Consider the following 20,165-nt stretch of genomic DNA (forward strand, 5'->3'; position numbering starts at 1 on the left):
ATCTTAAGAGTACTAGATATAGAGCGTTTATCTGTAAAGTACTTCTAGAATAAAATATATATTTAATACTAGGTATTGTAGTTAACGAAGTAGTTATAATACAATAATAATAAATCTCTTACTACTTATTATTAAAATATATAGTAAGAGCTTTTATTCTTAGTGTCTAGTCTAGTATTAGAACCTAACTTACTTTACTATGCTTTAGTTTATTATGTTCTATAAGCCTTAATAGTTTAAAACATTATAGATTAACTATAAACCTAACCTTAATCTTATATTAATAATTACATAGAAGTAAATACATTTACTTTCTACTTTAACCTTGTTAATACTTTACTCTTTAAGTCTATATATAACTATACTTTTTCTATCTACTTTTTAACCGCGTTTTAAAGTTAATATCTTTATTCTAAGAACTCTTAGTATAATAATATTTAAAGACTTTCTTAGCATAAGTTAAGTAATATAACTATCAGACTACTTAGTTTACTTCTCTAGAAGTATTTTTACTAGTATTTCTAGCTTAGTTTGTTTAAGAAGTGTTATAGTAAGAAGAGTATAAATAAAATTAATAATTTTGCTGTAAAATATACTACTTATTAGGTATTAGTAGTTTAAGCTCTTAAATTACTTCGCTTTAAAGTGTAGAAAGCTATAATATTAAATTAATATTAGAAAGACAAAGTATTAGTACAAGAGATATAGTGCCAAGCTTAGATATAAAGTAGTTCTATTCTAGTATAATATAGAAGGTAAAACTAATACTAGGAAAAGTAGTAAGCGTAATTACATTTACTAGTAATGTAAAAAGAAGGCATAAATATAGAAAGTATAAGTTGATTTACTATAATATAGTAAGAACTTTAGATTAATTAAAGTTATACCTTAAAGTATAGTAGCTTAAGAGCTATAGTTAAAGAGAGAAAAGAAAATATAGTTAGGTTAAAGAAAGATAGTAGTAAAGAAGTATATTTATTTTATAATAGTTTTTAAAGATGATAAGTATACTTATATATTAATTAATATTTTAAAATTTTATAACCTAATAAGTATACTATAAGTAAAATAATATAATGCTTTGTTTTTCTACCTATTCTAGAACTAAAGAGTCTTATTATAGTATTAATTAAAAAAATAAGCCTAAAACGAGAGGTATATAAAGTCTACTAAAATAAAATTAAAAATTAAAAATAATAAGTCTTCTTCTATTAATATTCTAATAGATAGAAAGATAATAAGTTTAGTATAAAGAATGTAAACAACAGTAGTGTATTAACGCTTAAGCTAAAAGTTGCAGTAAACTAGTATAGGTAGCTTTAGATAAATAGAAACCCTTAAGCAGATATATATTTTAAATTAATAGCTAAATAACATAATAAAGTAGAGTATTATAAAATTAAATAGTATAGAAAATAGCTTTATAGTTGAGTAGGAAAATCTACTTATTTATAATTAATAGAGGTAAGTAATTAGAAAAGACTAGATAGTGCCTAAACTAAGTTTAATTATATACTAAAAGACGGAAAAAGTTCTAGAAATAGCTTTTTCCTAATTTACGTAGTAGTTTAAAAGCATACAGTAAAATATATAAAGTTATTACTATATTAGTATTGAATTTTTATATGTATAGTAAAGATTTATAAGAAAAGTATTTTTATACTATTAGAAAATAAGTAGCGTTTTTATAAAGAAAACAAGTTTTATAACTAAATCAAGTATCTTATTATAGATAAGGAAGAATATAATTTATATAGTATATAGAACATTATACCTACAATATAGTATATTAGATACTATATAGAGTAGACATTTAGTAGATAGATAAGAGTTAAAGTTGATTATAAATCTGCTAGCTAGATAGCTACTTAGAGTAGTAGATAATAAATATATTATCTAGTTATATTTAGCTTAGAAGATATATTATATAAGAATATAGTTTATTCTTTCTTTCTAAGAGAGTATAGATACTTAGTCTAAAAATAGTCTTTTCTCTTAATTACTAGAAATAGTCTATAATTTAGTAGATTAAGTTATAGAAGAAATTTTTTTAGAATAATCAAAATCTATATTAGTAGACTATTATTCTCCTATGCTTATAATTAAATATCTATAGAGATAGATAATGAAGAGTATACTATATTAGTTTTCTATTAAAACTTATTAGTTTCTATCTTTTCTTTATAACTAAGCTATATAATATATAGTTTTTACTAAGTATTATCTTTATATCTTGAAAGTAACTAAAGACTCTTAGATATTTAGTAAAGATTAGTTTTATTACTAGTAGATTTTCTTCTTAAAGAATAACTTTTTAGTATTCTAAGAATAAAAAAGTATATTATAAGAACTTGTCTTATTACTTAACTAAATAGCTCTTATACTATGTAAGCCTTCGAGTAATAAGATAATAAACTTTTTACACTATCTTTGAATTAAACAATATTTAGTTTTTTAAGTTCTAGTAGTTTTTAGTATAATTCTTTATCTAAATTCTATATCTATTAGTAAAATTACTAGAATTATCTTTCTTATTCTTCTATAAACTAAATCTTTCTTTGAATAATATAAAGTAATAAGAAGTTAGACTTTTAAGTATAACTCAACTTTAATAGTTATAATAGTAAGTATAGATTGAAGCTAGTATCTTTGTTATAACAACTATTGATATATAGAAGATCTAATCTATCTAGTATAAAAATATAATTAACTTTTTACTTTTAATAACAATTCTTGTTTTAAGTATAATTAGATTAAGACACTAAAACTTTTAAAACAGTCTAAGTACTAAAACTTACTTCTAGTAAAGTATTTATACAAAGTAAAATTATAAAAGGTAACTAGTAGGTTTATATATTAATTAAAATATATAGATAGCTTTTATATCTTCTATTTCTACTCTATACAGCTATAATAATAATAAAAAAGCTTTACTTTTATTTATTATAAAGATAAAGAGCTGAGATTAAACTTATTACGCTACGTAGTACTAGATTTTAATAGCATTTCTATTACAGTTTCTATTCACTTCTATAGCTAACTAATTAGTATTTGTTTACTATTACACTATGCTTTGTTTTTTACTCTTTCTACTCTAATCTTTCTATTATTACTATAAGTATTTATACGCTAGAACGCTTATATCTATATATAACTTTAGAAATAACTAACCTTTCATTTATTTATAGTAAATATCTGTAAAGTCTATCTAATAGTATTTAAAAGTTAACTACTATTTCTTCTTTTAAGTTTAACAACAGAACTTACATAACTATTACATAAGTATAACAGTTTTAGTAAAATTTATAAAATAAGTTAGATTTACTATTATACTTCTAGTTTATTATAAATGTAAGAGTAATATATTTGTAGCAAGTTTTTAATTTTAGTTAAATGTCTTTAGTATCTCTACACTATGTATACTTCTTTATAACTTACGCTAGAGCTATATAGTTTAGAGATAATTAGAAAAATACAATAATAGCGACTTCTAGTGAAGAATTAGTATACAAGTCTAGGTAAGCTACTATACTAGATTATAGATTTAGAAAGATTATAATTAATATCTAATAGATTTTTAACTTCTTAAATATAACATAGATTTTAGATTCTACTTTTATAAGTATATATAGTAGATTTGTCTTAGAATATATAGTATAGAGATTATAAAGCTATTTATATAAGCTACTATTTTTATACTTTAATCTTCTAAAAGAAGAATATAGAAGCTAAGTTCTTTAGTAAATTATAGAAAAGAATTACTTAAAAAAGAAAAGTGTAAATATAATTATTTTTATTTTAACTATAGAATATAGAATTATAGAAGTAAAGATAATAGCTAACTTAATAAAGATATAAACTTATATAAAAACGATATTCATAATTTAAACATAGTACTTATAATACTATATAGATAATAGCTCTACATTAATCTTAATTAAATTTTACTATTAATATCTAAAGAAATAAAGATATATAGAATAGTAATAGGTATATAAATTTAATAGCTTTAGTATATTAGAGCTTTTAACCTAGACTCTCTAGTCTAAGTAATAATAATCTATTTATATACGTCTACTTAATATAGCTCTTAAGCCTACTTAAGCTATATAAGGTCTTAGGCGCCTACTACTTTAGTTATCTATCTAGCTAGCACTTTAAAAATATACTTATACTTATATCTACCTACTATATATCTATCTTACGTATTACTTTATATACTACTTTATATACTATACATTTATTCTATACTATATAGATTATAATATATTACATGTATATATATACTAATATACTAAATATAGCTTTAAATTTAGTTACTCTTATAGAGACACTATTACTAGTAATATTATAATACTATTACTCTAAATATAGATAATTACTCTACTATATAAATATCTATACTAATATAATATCTATGTAATATATAATATATATTTTAGTATTACTTAAGTAAAATTAAGGTAAATTTTAAGACTATTCTATACCTCTAGCTTCTCTACAAACTTAGCTTTAGCGCTTTTTAGCTTTTTAGTTTTATTAGCTTACGCTGTTTAGCTATATATATATATATACTATATATCTACTTTATTCCTTATATTCTTAAAAAGATATATTAATAGTTTAAGTACTACTTATAAATCTAGCTTTAACGCGCTAGTTATAGTCTTATTCTTTTTACTAACTCTAGTAGCTTTTTTATACACTATTATCTTCTTATTAGTAGACTTAAAGTCTACTTTATTTATTATTTTACCTAGATATACTTTTAATACTACTTAATTATAGCTATATATATATATATATATATATATATACTATAAGACTACTTACTAATTATAACTAGGCTAAACATAGAAGAGAGTATTATTCTATTATACTTATAGCTTATTTGATACTTTAAAATATTTAGAGATTTTTATAGATATTTATAAATACTTTTCTTTCTTTAAAGTTCTTATAAATAATATATACTTATTTACTACTACTCTATATTAACTAAACTACTTCTTAAGCTCTTTCTTCTACTTTAGCTCTTTAGCTACTACGCTTTAGATAATAACTTAGATTAAGTTAAAACATCTACTAGATTCTAGCTACTTAACTTATATTTACTATAACTATACTTTCTATGCTATCTATAGCTACTATAGTTACGCTAACTATCTATTCTTCAGTATATAAAGCTTCTAAATATATCAAAGAAACTACTTTTTAATAAGGTAATTATGCTTTATCTAGTTTAATAAAAGAGATAGTTTTGTTAGAAAATTAATGTTTATACTAATAAGAGGTATTACTAATATATTATAATCTTAATTATCTTAACGTTACTATCTTTATAGATTATCTTATCTTAATCTTAGTAATTTCTATTTAAAGTTTATAAGAAAGCGAAAAGTTATAATAACTTAGTATAGTTATAATTCTAATATAGTTATTTGCATGTACTATAGTATATACTTAGATCTAAAAATTTTAGTGTCTTATAAGTAGAATAGCTACCTAGTAATAGATATAATAAGATTAATCTTCTATAGAGTAGAGACTATTATTATAAAAAAAAACATCTTCTCTAGAGACCTACGTCTATCTCTATAGAATAAGAATATAGAGCTCTTTTAGACTTATATAACTTCTACTTAGATTCTTATTATTAAGACTTTAAATATAATATAAGTAGTACGTATTGATCTTGCTAATAAATTTCTCTATACCTTTTCGAGGCTTAGATTATTTATGCTAGATAAGAAATAGCTAAAAAAGGAGCTTAACTATAACTATAAGTAGCTTAGCCTGTTTATTATTATAAATAGAAATCTAATAAGTGTATAGAGTATATTAATATAACTAAATAGATAACTTTTAATACTTCTACTTCAAGATATTTATATACTTTAACTACTATATAGAAAGCTACAAGCTTACTACGCTAAAAGAGTTTTTAAATCTATATTTTTAAATAAGAGAAGTTTATTTAGATAATAGAAATAGAAAAAGAATTAAGTATAAATACTTATAGACGTTCTAAAGTAAAACTAGTAATATAGAACTTTAATCTATATAATAAGATAGATAAAAAGCTAGATACTAGAATTTAAGATTTTACTAGAGTTACTTTAACTACGTAAGCTTCTACTAAGATTATTACGAGTAATAAGTCTACTTTAATAGATATTTTAAAAGCTAGATTCTTAGTGCCTATTTCTATTAGCTAGGCTAGATAGATAATTTTATATAATATTTTATATTAGAATATTAAAATATATATAAAAGTAAACCTAACTATTGTAAAAGTTAAGTAATTAGTATAGATAATTTAAAAGGTAAGAGAGAGTTAAAACTTATATAGAATGCTTAAATCTAGAATAATCTTTTAGTATAGATTGTATTAGTATTAATAAATTTTTTAAATAAGCATCTAATAAAACTTAAGACTTTACTTATTTATATAAGAGAAGACATTATAGTATAAAGAAGAAAACTCTAAGCTTAGAATAGTTAATAGTAATAATTAATCTAAGGTTAAGTATACACTTTTATAAGAAGCTTACTTTTTCTTTAACATAATAAAAGAACTTATTTAAGTATTGTACTATTTTCTAGAAATCTTATATATAAAGTAACAATATATACTTTAGTCTTTATACCTAGTATCTAATATAGTATTCTAAGGATTAAAATTTCTTTCTAAATACTTTTGAAAAATAATACTTTTCTTATAATATTATTATTCTTTTTTCGTAATTAGTAATACACTTAATACTATAAGCTTTTTGTCTTGTTTCTAGAAGATAAAGCTAAAAAGTAGTATTTTTAATAAAAGCTTAAAAGTAAAGCTTAAATAGAAGCGATATTAACTAAAAACCTAAAATATATAGAATAATTATTATACAACTTTATAAGCTTCTTAAACTATAGAAAAAACTAAAATTAAAAGATATAATTATAATAGTATTTAGAAATTGTATTAGTAAAACCTAAATTAACTTAAATTATTTCTTTCTTTCTCTTTAACACTATATTATATAAATACTAAGTAAGTACTAAAAGGTGTTAGAATTTTTACTTTTGCTAACTTAGAAGCTCTAACGTTTATATTTCTACTTTTCGTAGCTACTATATACTAGTAGCTTAAATAGCTTCTATATACCTTAAGAAAACTAAACTAAGCTTTCTATAGGTATTAAGTAGTAATACCTCTTAACTAGAAAGAATAATAATATAGCTTTTGTAGACTAAAGTCTATTATTAAAAGTTTAGTTTTAATATATTTAAGCTTTAGCTTTGGATGTATAATTCTTAATATTAAGAATAGAGTAATTAGAGTTCTAAGATTTAAAATAAAGTTTATAAGCATATAAGTAAATTAGTAGATTTTCTCTATCTTTATTAGTATTAAGAAGTTTTACTTTAGATTACTAATTTAGCTAACCTAGTCTCTAAGCTATATAATAAATAACTAAAATAGATATATAATTCTTAAGTATTTAAGAATAAGACAAATTGTTATATCTATATATATAGTACTTTAGAGCTAGCTAAAAGGTAATTATACTCTTACTTATTTTATAGATACTATTATTTAAATTAATTCTATTAAAACTCTAGATTTTTCTATATTATTTTATTTTTAGTTATAAAATCTAACTAATTCTACTTTTCTAAAGCTAAAAGTTCTTAGTATAGCTCTAATAACTAAAGCTAAGAACTATTGTAAGACTAAGATCTTTCTAGTACACTTTCGTATAATAGTAGTTACTAGAACCTTTAATTCTACTAGCTAGTAGTTCTAGAATTGTTGTAAATGTAAGATTTCTAATTATTTATTATATTTATTAAGTTATAATATAATCTATCGTATATGTCTTAGGTAAGAGATTCTAAAGTTAAACGAAGAAAATAACTAGAAATCTTATATTTACTACTATTTTTATAAACTCTATTATCTAGATTATATATAAAACAAATTAGAAGTTATAATAAAGGCTTCTAGAGTATACTATAGCTGGACTTAAGCTAGTTTTAATAAGAATATTATATACAAGTAGGTATTAGTATAGATACTTAACTTATTAAGCTTATTAAATATTATATAACTATTACTAAATATTAAAATAATTCTAGAATATATTAATATTAAAAGGTAGTAAGTAGTTTCTACTAAAATAGCTATTATTTAGTGTACTGCTAATAGTTGTCGTTTGGTAAGTTTAGTATAACTAGCCTTAAAACTTCTTAATTAATACTCTTTAAATACTTTTATAATATAGTTTAAGCTATTCTTATCAAATAGTTTCGTCTAGCTTTATTTAGTAGCGAAAAGAAACATAAGTACACGCGCACTAAGAATAAGAGAATTTTGTAATATATAATTAAAAATAGTTCTAAAGAAAACAAGTAAAAAATAAAACTACACTATAGCTCTATGTATAGTACTAAGATTCTTAACTTATAGTCTAATGTATCTTATTTTAGCGTAGACTTTATTGTCTTCTTACTAACTAATCTTAACTAAGTATTATTAGCTATATATCTAACTTATATAAGTATAATAGTAGTCTTATTACTATATATAAGATATTCTTTTTACTTTTACTTTTGTACCTCACTTTTATCTTATAGATATTATACTTTTTAGTACGCGTATTAGAGTAGTAATTTAGTATCATATAACATTAGATTTAAATCTTAAGTAGAGCTATATAAGGCTCTAATATTTCTTAATAAGACGTAAACTTACTTAAGTAGTACCTTCATATATACTATAATATTAATCTACTACTAAAAGAGCTTATTGAGTTTTTAATAGCTAGTTTAATTTTATAAGCTTAACTACTTAAATTTTATACTTCTATACTATATTATCTAAATAAAAAGAATTATTTCTTAAAAAATAAGTAAAGAATAGAACAAAGAGAGTTAAGGTGATAATAATAGTAAGTTTTTTCTTTTATTCTTCTTCTATAGCTCTATAGGTATTAGAATAAAAACGTAATTAATAGATAATACTTACTATAAAGTAAAAAGTGATAGGAATCTATTATAAAGCTTGTTTAGCTAGATTTATAGTTTAACAGTTATCTTGATTAATAATCTAATAAAGTCTACTATACTATTAGTTTACTCTTACCTTACTCTATTAAAGCTTTAAAACCTAGATATTATTAGTCTAATTATTCTCTTCTTAAGATAATGCTTAATTTTAATTACTATTAGCTTTTTTATAGAATAGTTATAAGATTATAGCTAAGCTATCTATAATTATATCTATAACTTATAAAGTATATCGTAGTATATAAGAGGTTACTACTGTAAGTGTTTTTTTTATTTTATTTTTTCTAGTGTTAGGCTTTACTTATTAGAGTACATTACTATTTTAATAAAATACTAATTTCTAAGTAGTAATAAATATATTAATCTATACTTATAAACTATAATAAAGTAACTAAAACATTCTTCTACTACTATTAGTTATAAATATAGTAAAATAATTAACTAAGATATAATTTCTAGTAAAACTTAGCGAATTTAGCTCTAACTATAATTTATTAAATATATTCTAGAACGTTTAAAAATATATATTTTACTAGAGTATAAGAACACTTTTACTTCTCTAGAAAGTATACTAAAATTGGTAAGCGATTTTATAAGCTAATTACTAATACGAGTTATACTATAATATAAGTATAAGAAAGATAATTTAATTCTAAATCTTTTGTTTAGTATACTATAATTGTATTATTAGGTATTTTATATTCTCTATGCTGTTTCTAGGTTAGATTTTATAAAATAACATAATACTTAGTAAGATATAGTCTATAATCTTTCTTACTAGTATTATAAATTACCTATATATATTATCTTTAGCTTATTATAGAGATATTTTTTAAAGAACAAATAATCTAATTTTAAGTTCTAACTAACTTTTAATTATAATTTCTTATATTTTTATTATTAAACTAAAAGTAAAAGTTAAGTCTAGTCTTATAATTAATCTATGTTTTTATATCTATCTATGTGTTGTATTATTACTATCTATTCTACTTAATCTTTAGCTTAATATCTTAACTATAATAAATCTAGAATTAAAATATAGTTTATAGTCTTTATTAAACTATAAAAATATTTAAAATTATTATGTTCTACTCTAGTCTTATAGACTCTTAGATATTACATTTTAATAACTAAAGAAACATGTATAAGATTATCTCTTAACTATACTTTTCTTATATATAGTAGGTATTTTTCTAGAATATTTTTTATTATCTAGAAAACTCTATAAAACAAGTAATATTAAGAATAGAATCTAAATTTTGATATAAATACTAAAGTCTATTAAAGCTTAAAGAATATTTTGTTTCTCTAACTTTAAATAAATATATTATTTATCTAAAGAGATTATTAAAAGACTTAAAAATAAAGAATAATAAAGTTTAATAGAAAGAAAATACAAAACCTATACTTATCTAGATCATTAGTCTTATATTAATAGTAGTTCTATTAATATTAATTAATTTCGCTTCTTATACTTTCAAGTATTATCTCTTAATATTAATCTTTTAGTCTACTTACTAGATAGTGTCTATAAGATACTTCTAGATAATATATTATCTTATAAATAAGTGCTTTAGTACTAGATCTTAGATAGGTATTTTTTTAATACATAATAGACTACTCTTTAAAAAGTAGTTTAGGATAAATAAACTATACTATTCTTTGAAATAGAGTAAATCTAATAGGTATTCTCTTTATATAATAAATATTTCTTTATTAAAAAGGTGTTCTTTTACTACTGTTATAGAGAGTATTATAATATTTCTTTTCTCTTAGAGTTTTGAATTGTTATTATATCTAGCTTATACTATTCTTTAAAAATAATATTTTTAATCTCGTATCTAGAGTCTTTGATATAAAAGATTATTAAGCTCGTAAGTCTAATATAAATCTTATTCTACTAAATTTTATTACTAAATTTTAGAAGAACTAATATAAATAGAAAGATAATATATTATAGATTATTATTAGTTTCTACTAGAACTTCAATTACAACTTTATATTGTAAAAAAGAGACTTAAAACTATTTTAAAAAGTATACATCTTTTAAACTAATGCGAAACTAGCTAAACAGAATATATAATTTTTATTCTAGTTACTTATACTATCAAGCTAGATACTAATACTCTTTATATAAATAGAAATAAAATGTTAAGCTATCTTAGATATCTATATTACTTTACTTTTAATCTTATTTTAAAAAAATTAAAAACTTTAAAAATATATTTATATATATATAAAGTATCTGTAATTAGTAGAACGTATTCTTTTTATATAAGAACTTATAACAATTGTAATGTAGATAATATTTGTACTATTAATTACTAGATATAATATTCTAATAATAATTATTAAGTAGCTTCTTTAGAACTCTATAAGATTTTATATTAAAACTTTCTCTATAAATTCTTACTTTAAATCTTTAAGAAGAAGTCAAAGTCTTCTTCTTTTAGAAATAGCTATTACTACTTCTCTCTCTTATTAATAATATAGTATATTTACTAATTAAGTTTATTTATAGATAGAACCTTGTTTAGCTAGTTATAAAAAGTAATATATAGCTTAGTTTTTATTTCTACTAGAGTATATATTAAACTATACTTTCTCTAGTATAAATATTTTATCTTTATCTTATATAGAACACAAAGGTTATAACTATTAACTAATTCTATATTTACTTAGTTTTTTTACTACTATAAGACTACTTGTAAATAACTTACTAGAGTATAGCTACAGATTTGTATAATTGTAGTCTTAATAATACTATTATCTGATTTATTAGCTACTTAATCTTTTAGAAATTTATATAACTTAGTTTTATAGTAGAAGTTTCTTAATATAATAGACTTTAATAATCTAGCTTAAAAGTATTATAATTTATAAAGCTTAGACTTTACGTATTAAGCCTATAGAATATAGATACAACTAATACTAGTATAAATAAAAGTAAAATCTAGTTATAAAAATAAAGCTTCTTAATATACTAAGCTTTAGCTTTTAAGTAGATAAACGTATATAATAATAAAATTAATTATTTTCAAATTAAGTATAACTTTAATACTACGAATTTGTTTAAAAAGTTACGTAGCAAAAGTAGAAAATCTCTATCTAAGTAAGCTTTAGTAGACCTACTTATTTTATCTAGAGTACAGAACATAATTACTAATCTAACTTATAGTCTTTATAGTTTATTTACTAGCTAAAGCTTAGTACTTACTTTTCTATTTCTATAATCTAAGCTTATAATTACTTAAAGCTTATTACTTATTATATAGTAGCTCAGACTTTACTTGAATAAAGTATAAAGAACTAGAATAAACTATTATTAAGTTAAGATTTAAGTTTACTAACTAGAATATAACTTTGTAAATTAGTAGTATAGAATAATTTATAAATATTTTATTTTTAAAAGATATCCTCTTTATATATTAATATAATATAAAATATAAATTTAACTTAATTAAGAATATAATAGGTTTTTAAGAATATATATAATATATTCTTTAAGTATTTCTTAGAGTATAAAGAGTCTATAATAATAAGTCTAATAAACTTTTGTAACGTTGTTTTCCTTGAATATATAATTTAGTACTACTAGTAAGAAAGCTATCTTAAGCTATCTTATATTTTGTCTTATATCAAGATAGTTTAATACTAAACTCTATAAAAATAAGAAATAAAAAATTAGTACTTTATTATTCTTCTATAGTTTAATACACTTTATAGCTTAAAGCTAGTATAGCTATAGATTATTAAGCTGTAATTAAACTTAGTATTTTTAAACCTAAGTAAAATAATACTAAACGTTTTATAAATGTTCTAATAATATTATCTAGCTTGTAACCTTATTACTATTCTAAATTAAGCTTCTAATACTATACGAAGTATAAATTATATATCAAATATAGAATCTAATTATTATAATAATTTTTTTTAAACATTTCTTTAACTTCTCTTTAAATAACGTATAGATAATGCTATAAGCTCTAGTAATATTAAAGACCTATAGCATTTTTAGATAATTTATGAGAAATAGATTTCTTTTTATAGACTTACTCTATTCACAGCTTAAAACTTGTATTTTATTTTATTTTACTTAAATAGTAGATATCTACTAGAAACTAGTTTTTATTACTAATACTTTTATAAAGTCTTAGCTTATTAAAGATAGACTTAATTTAAATAACTAAGAATTTAGAAAATTATCTTAATAATAATAAAGGAATTTTACACTATTAAAAGATTTTATTTAATATTTATTAAAGAATTAGATGTTTCTAATATAAATTAATCTATCTACTATGTAATATTTTATTAGTATTATCTTATCTTATTTATATCAATAGTCTTAAGGCTATGTCTATTAGAGTATATTACTATTATATTATTAGTCTATATTTAACGTAAACTTATTTACTTTACTCTATATATATGTTTATATAATAGAGTAATAATAAGAAATCTATTCTTTAAGTATATAGAAGATAGTGAAGTTTAAACTAATACTTTAAAAAATCTAGACTTTTAATATTAAAGCTCTTTTATCCGAAATACTAATAAAGACTAGACTAGAGCTAAACGCTAACTAAACTCTACTAATATAGTATAAGAGATTAACTAATATTTTGTTTACTAAAGCAAGATACTAACTTAGTAAGTAGAGCTAACTAATAGACTACTATAAAATAGTATCTAAAAAATCTTAAACTTTATTAGCTATATAGAACAAAATCTACATAAAAATCAAGAATAATCTTATAGATCTTATTAATATCTTTATTTCTAGTACTAATAAAATTTATTATATATACGTTAGTTAACTTAGATAGTAAATGTATAAAATCTTAAGTTATAATAGATAGATAAACTATAAAAGTAGACTACTTTCTAAGTTACTACTTTATAATATAGCTATTAATATCTTTTAGTTATAAAAACTATAGTTTTCTTATACATAATATAATCTTTATAGTGTAATATTCAGAAATAGCTATTATAATAGACGTGTATATTAAATATAAGAGAACTAAAGAGTATATAACTTATAATAGTAATCTAATAAGTAGTATTAGTTAGTTAATACTCTAACTTAAAAAGGTCGAATATTATTAAAGTTTTAAGAATGCTTTCTAGCTACACTTAAATTATCTTAAGTTATGCTCTATCTTATAGTATATATTATTATTATAATTAAGTATTATAAGTTTTTTTATTACTTAAAATAAAATATAGCTAAGAATAGTTTCTAATAATAAAAGCTTAAAAACTTATATACTAAAAGGCTATATTATACTAATAGCTATTTTTCAAAGTTTTAGTAGTAGTAGTATATTACTAAGGTTACTACAGTCTACTAAATTACATTACTTATAACTATTTTATTGCCTCTAAACTAAAGTGAAAGCTTTTTTTATATACCTTAGTTAAGCCTTTTTAAGAGAACTATCTTTTCTAAAATTAATTAGTATAGAAAAGTATATTAGTTAGACGTATTAATACAAAAGAGAAAGAGAGAAGCTAGTATTATTTCTATTAATATTAGTATTTATCTAGTTGTATTTATACTATAGTAAGATGGTAAATTATAAACCTAATTACTTAGTAGTAAGTGCGAAGTAATAAGTAAATACTATAGCTTTTTTATTGCTAATTTCTTAGTAATAATACTATAGTATACTATAGAAGTAAGATTTTAAAAAGATATATATTAGTAATAAGTATAATGTATATAAACTATTCTAAGTAGTAAAAGATTAATTTAAGTCTTAAAACTAACTTATTAATACTAAGTTTAATATACTTTAGTAGTCTTAAGCTTAGTTTACTAAAAGAAAACATAGTTATATCTTATTTAGCTAGTCTGTTTTATTTCTAAGATTCTTTTAAAAAACTACTTAGTTTAATTATAAATCTTCTTTAAAGATTTCTAAATAAGGTAGTTAGACTTTTCAAGAGTATATTAGTTCTTAATCTAATATTTTTAAAATCTTACTCTTTTAATTTTAACTTATAGTCTATAAGATAGAAAATATTCATATATTTATTAATCATAGGTGTAGAATAAAAGCTTTATAAAGCTTATCTATCTACATCTATACTTTAATTTTAAAAAACAATTTTTTTTATATCTATTACTATATTTATAGAGCTTCTTACTCTATCTTAAAATATTTATCTATATTATTATCTTATATTAGAGCTTACTTATCTTATTTGTCTACTAATAAGTAATTTACTATTATAGTTATTATTATCTACAATTAAATAGTAACTACTTAACTAACTTTAATAACTACTATTATTTTTTTTAAAGAGCTCTTAATTATATTCTTTAGATAGAAAGTAAGATTTACTATTTAAGGCTTGATTAAAATAGGTAAAGAACAAAAAGTGTCTAATATCTTAAATATTAGTATTTCTATAGTACCTCTAAAGATATATTTTAGAATTCTTAGAAAAGATATATAAAATAATAGTAAATTGTATAATAAGTAATAATCTATTAGTAATTACTAATAGAAATTTCTTTGTACTAAACATAATATTTGTTTTTAGTATTTTATTATACTTGTTTAAGAACAATTTATAGAATTTAGTAACTTTGCTAAAACTCTTTTTTTAGTGGTATAACTATAATATACCTTTTATTCTATCATAGAATAGTTTAATATTATGTTTAAAAATAATAAATAGCTTTAAACTACTATTTCTAGAGCTACTAAAAGAAATTTATTATTAATTTAGTATACTCTACTATTATGTTATTAGTCTATCTTAATCTAAAGCTATTCTATACTAACTTCTATAATCTCCCTTGTATTATAACTAAAAATTGCTTAATATACACTACTATATATTAATAGAGATATATTTTTTAAATCTTATAATATTTATTAGAATAAAGTAATAATAAAGACTAGACTTATTCTATATAGCTAGTAGCTAAAAATTATAATTAAATGTAAGTTTCTTTTCTAACTGCTTATACCTACTATATATTACTAAAATACTTACTTTCTTATATTCTACTAATAATACTCTAACACTATATTAGGTTTCTAGCTACTATAAAATCTATAGTAACTTCTTTATACCTTATAGTTATTTTATAATATATAACTCTTTAGTAAAAAACTTTTAATATACTTTAAATCTACTTATTCTTCTTAGTATTTAATAGAGTATATATAAATACTTTAACTTCTATATTCTTATTATTTCTTTATGTATAACTACTGTTTAAAATTAAAGCTTAATACGTTTTGTTTCTAGCTTTAGCACTAAAGGTAATTACTTCTAAATCTAGCTTTATAGCTTATTCTACTACTTACATAAGTAATTAAGTATATATATCTTTTAAAGTTTAAAATAATGTATATAATTCTCTATAATAGAAGTTAAATAGTAGTTACTAGCTTAGCTAGAACAATTAGATACTAAGTTCTAGTAGAAAACTTACCTTAATTTAAAACTAGATTTCTAAACGTAAAGCTAATAGATAAAAAATAAGACAGTTTTATTTAAATATATAAACAAAACTTATCAAAGCTCTAAATAAAATAATACAATTTATAATAGTAGTTAAAAAGTATATATTTAATATTATATAAATAACTTTTAATCTTATAACTATTAGAATACTTTATAAATCTAATACTTTAAGAATCTTAAAGCTAGTTACAAAAGCTAAGAAAAGTATAAGTAGAGAAACATATTAACAAAGAAATTAATAGATAACTAAATAATACTTATATAATATTATAAAGTAATAAGAAAAGTAAATAATTTTAATTTTATAGACTTATAATAACTAGAAAACTTATAAATTATCTAGACTAAATACTAGTAAAGCGTTATTACTTATAGTTAAGCTACTATTATACGGATATAATCTTAAAGTACTTAAAGCTTTATTAAGAGAGAAGATTTTAAATATATAATTGTATTAAACTTATATTATATATACTTTACTAGAAATCTTAAACGTATATTACTTTATTTATAAGAGGTAAATTTACTCTTCTAATTTATTACTTATTAAATGCGTTAGTTTTATTATAGCTACTTTTTATAACTAGTAAAAAAGATTTATTAAATTAAACTACCTTTAAAGTAGTAGTAATTAAGATTAAATTTATAGTTTACTCTATGCTATAGTTCTTAAAGTGAAAAAAGTCTTTACTATTATAGCTTATAAAGTTTTTATACTAGTTTTTATTTTTAATAATCTATTAATCTTTAGCTATAAGTAATACTACTTTATAGAAGAATTTCTATTTTAGAAATAACTTTAAATTATTAGTATAAAAGATATTTCACTTTTTCTATAGAATATTAAAAAACCTTTTTAGTATAATATAAAGTACTTTACTTTAGTATTTTATAAATTTGCTTGTAAAAGCTTTAATTTGTAAGTATTGTTTCTTAGCTAGTAAAAGAAGGTTCTTAAATAATAATAAATATTATACTTTATAATATAAGCTATAACTTAAAGCTTTTATTATTATTCTAAGTTATAAAGTAAGCTACTATTTATAGATTAGTACTATATTCTTTAGTAATATCTTAACTTTTCTTATTTCTAATATTAATATAGAATTATAATATTATAACTTAAGTGTGTATATTATAATTATTATTCTATCTATTCTCTTAGTTAATTAAGAAAGTTACGTTATAGATAGTTATAATAGATATTAAAGGTTATATAGAATTATAGTAGATCTAGAAAGTAGCGTAAAATATATAACTATACCTTTTTATAGATACTTATTAACTTAGTAAGCTATTATATACTATTACTTTGTATCTTAGCTCTAGCTATTAAATAATATATTATTATAACTCTAAGACTCTAGTATACTAAATTCTTTTTTTTTACCTTCTACTTTTATAAGTATAACACTAATTACACTATTATCTATAGTATTACTCTAATATAATAATAATTACGTAATAGCTTATAATATAATTTATATTACTTAATAAAAGATTTATATATTTTAAAGCTTAAAATAATTACGTATTAACTACGTAAGGTACTTAGAAAAACTTTAAACTAAATAAAATTTACGAAAAGACTCTTCTAGCTCTTTCTATTTAATAATAAGGCCTATAGAATTTTACATTAAGAATATTATTTACTTATAGCTCTTTTAGATTTGCGTAGAGGTTAAAATTACTACTATTTCTATACATAAAAAACCTTATATTTCTTACTATCTATTTATCTATTAAAAGTATATAATAAAGTACTTATTATAGCTATTAGTATATTAAATAAAAATAGAATAGTACTATACTTCTAAGAGTAAAAGCTTAGAACTCTAATAAAAAAAATTTATCATTCTATATAACTTTGATAAAACTTAGTACTTATTAATAAAATCTATTAGACTTTTAATAATTAGAAATATTCTTTTACGCATAATATTCTTTATATTAATAAATTCTTTTATTTTCTAAACTTAGCAATACAAATCTAAGAATTTATATAATAGCGCTCTATTATTATTTTTATATATTAAGATATACGCGCTTATAATAGTCTATATACAAAGCCTTTCTATCTAACTATAGTATTTTTAGATTAGCTTAAGAGTTTACTAATTATTCTTATCTTACTCTTCTCTATTACTTTAACTAAGTAAATTTTAATACTATAAGAGGTACTTAGTAGTATAAAAAAGATTAAAAGAGATAGAGTAGAATAAGACGCTAAGCCTACTAGAAAGGTTTATACTAACTTAATATATATAATTAAAATACTAGCACTTACTACGCGCTAGAAAGATAATAAAAAAAAGTAATTACTGTTTATATAGTACTATATATTACACTAGTAGATATAATAAGTTATAGGTAATAGTCTAGCTCTAAGTAGAGTTTATATATATATTTATATATAAGAAAGCTACTATATATTGATTCTAAGAAGTAGTTACTATTACTATTATCTTTACTATAGAATTCTTCTACTATACTTTATAATTAGATTTTATTAGATCTATCTTAATATAACTTATTAGTAGTAACACTATAGCGCGTAAGAATTTTATAGACTAAGTTAAAGTAATATACTTTATAATAGATAATATAAATAGCTTTATATATAGTTTAGAGTAGAGAGATATTAGTAAATTATAGTCTACTACTCTATGTTTACCTAGTCTTTATCTAATCTATAATCTTCTCTAGCGCTAGCGTTAAGTATCTAAACTATACTTACTAATATTAGCTATAAATATGCTATCTAGAGCTTAGTAATTATTTATATTTATATCTACTATTAATATTTATTATAGTATTAGCTAGTAACGCACTAAATTACAAAAGTAGCTTTATTACTAGTTCTTAATAATATAAGACTAATAAATATTTATAATATAAGTCTAAAGAAGATATTATTATATCTATAGATTTACTTAGAAGTTCTATTTAGTATATTACTTAGTAATAGTTTCTTATCTATAACTTATTAACTATAGTAATTTATTTTAGTATTAGATAGTAACTCTTAAGCTATAGTATTACCTTTTTATCTTTACTAATAAGTACTTAGTAAAAGCACTATAGTTAACTTTATATTTATTCTATACTATACTTTAAAACGTAGAGAGTACTTAATTATTAGCGTATTAACAGAATTCTTTAGAATTTTAGTAATATATAGAGCTCTAGCTACTAAGTAATTTATAATATCTAGATCTAAGTTATAAAAGAAGTGCTATATCTTTTTAATAAGATTTTTAAAAGCAAAGTTCTAGAAAAGAATAATAGTAAAATATACTTATTTTATATACTTTTATCAAACGCTTATAAAATAATAGCTATTAATAGTTCTAGTAGATACTATATTATTAGTAAAGTAGTTCTTAATAGTGTATATAATAGTAGTAGTTATAAGAATAATAAGGAAAGTTATAAGATTTGCTATAACGCTATCTTTTATAATAATCTTAAGAAAACCTATAGAGTAATAGTAATATAATTTAAAGAAAAGTAATTAAAATATTATAATAATAAAGTAACTTAGTAGAGCTTTAGTAAGTAAGGTAATATAACTACTAAGAGATTAGTTTTATTCTTATAATTACTAAAAAGACTTA

The sequence above is a fragment of the Alternaria arbusti genome (assembly GCF_024043155.1).
Source record: "Alternaria arbusti strain BMP 1465 chromosome Unknown scaffold_27, whole genome shotgun sequence".
In the NCBI taxonomy this organism is placed as follows: domain Eukaryota; kingdom Fungi; phylum Ascomycota; class Dothideomycetes; order Pleosporales; family Pleosporaceae; genus Alternaria; species Alternaria arbusti.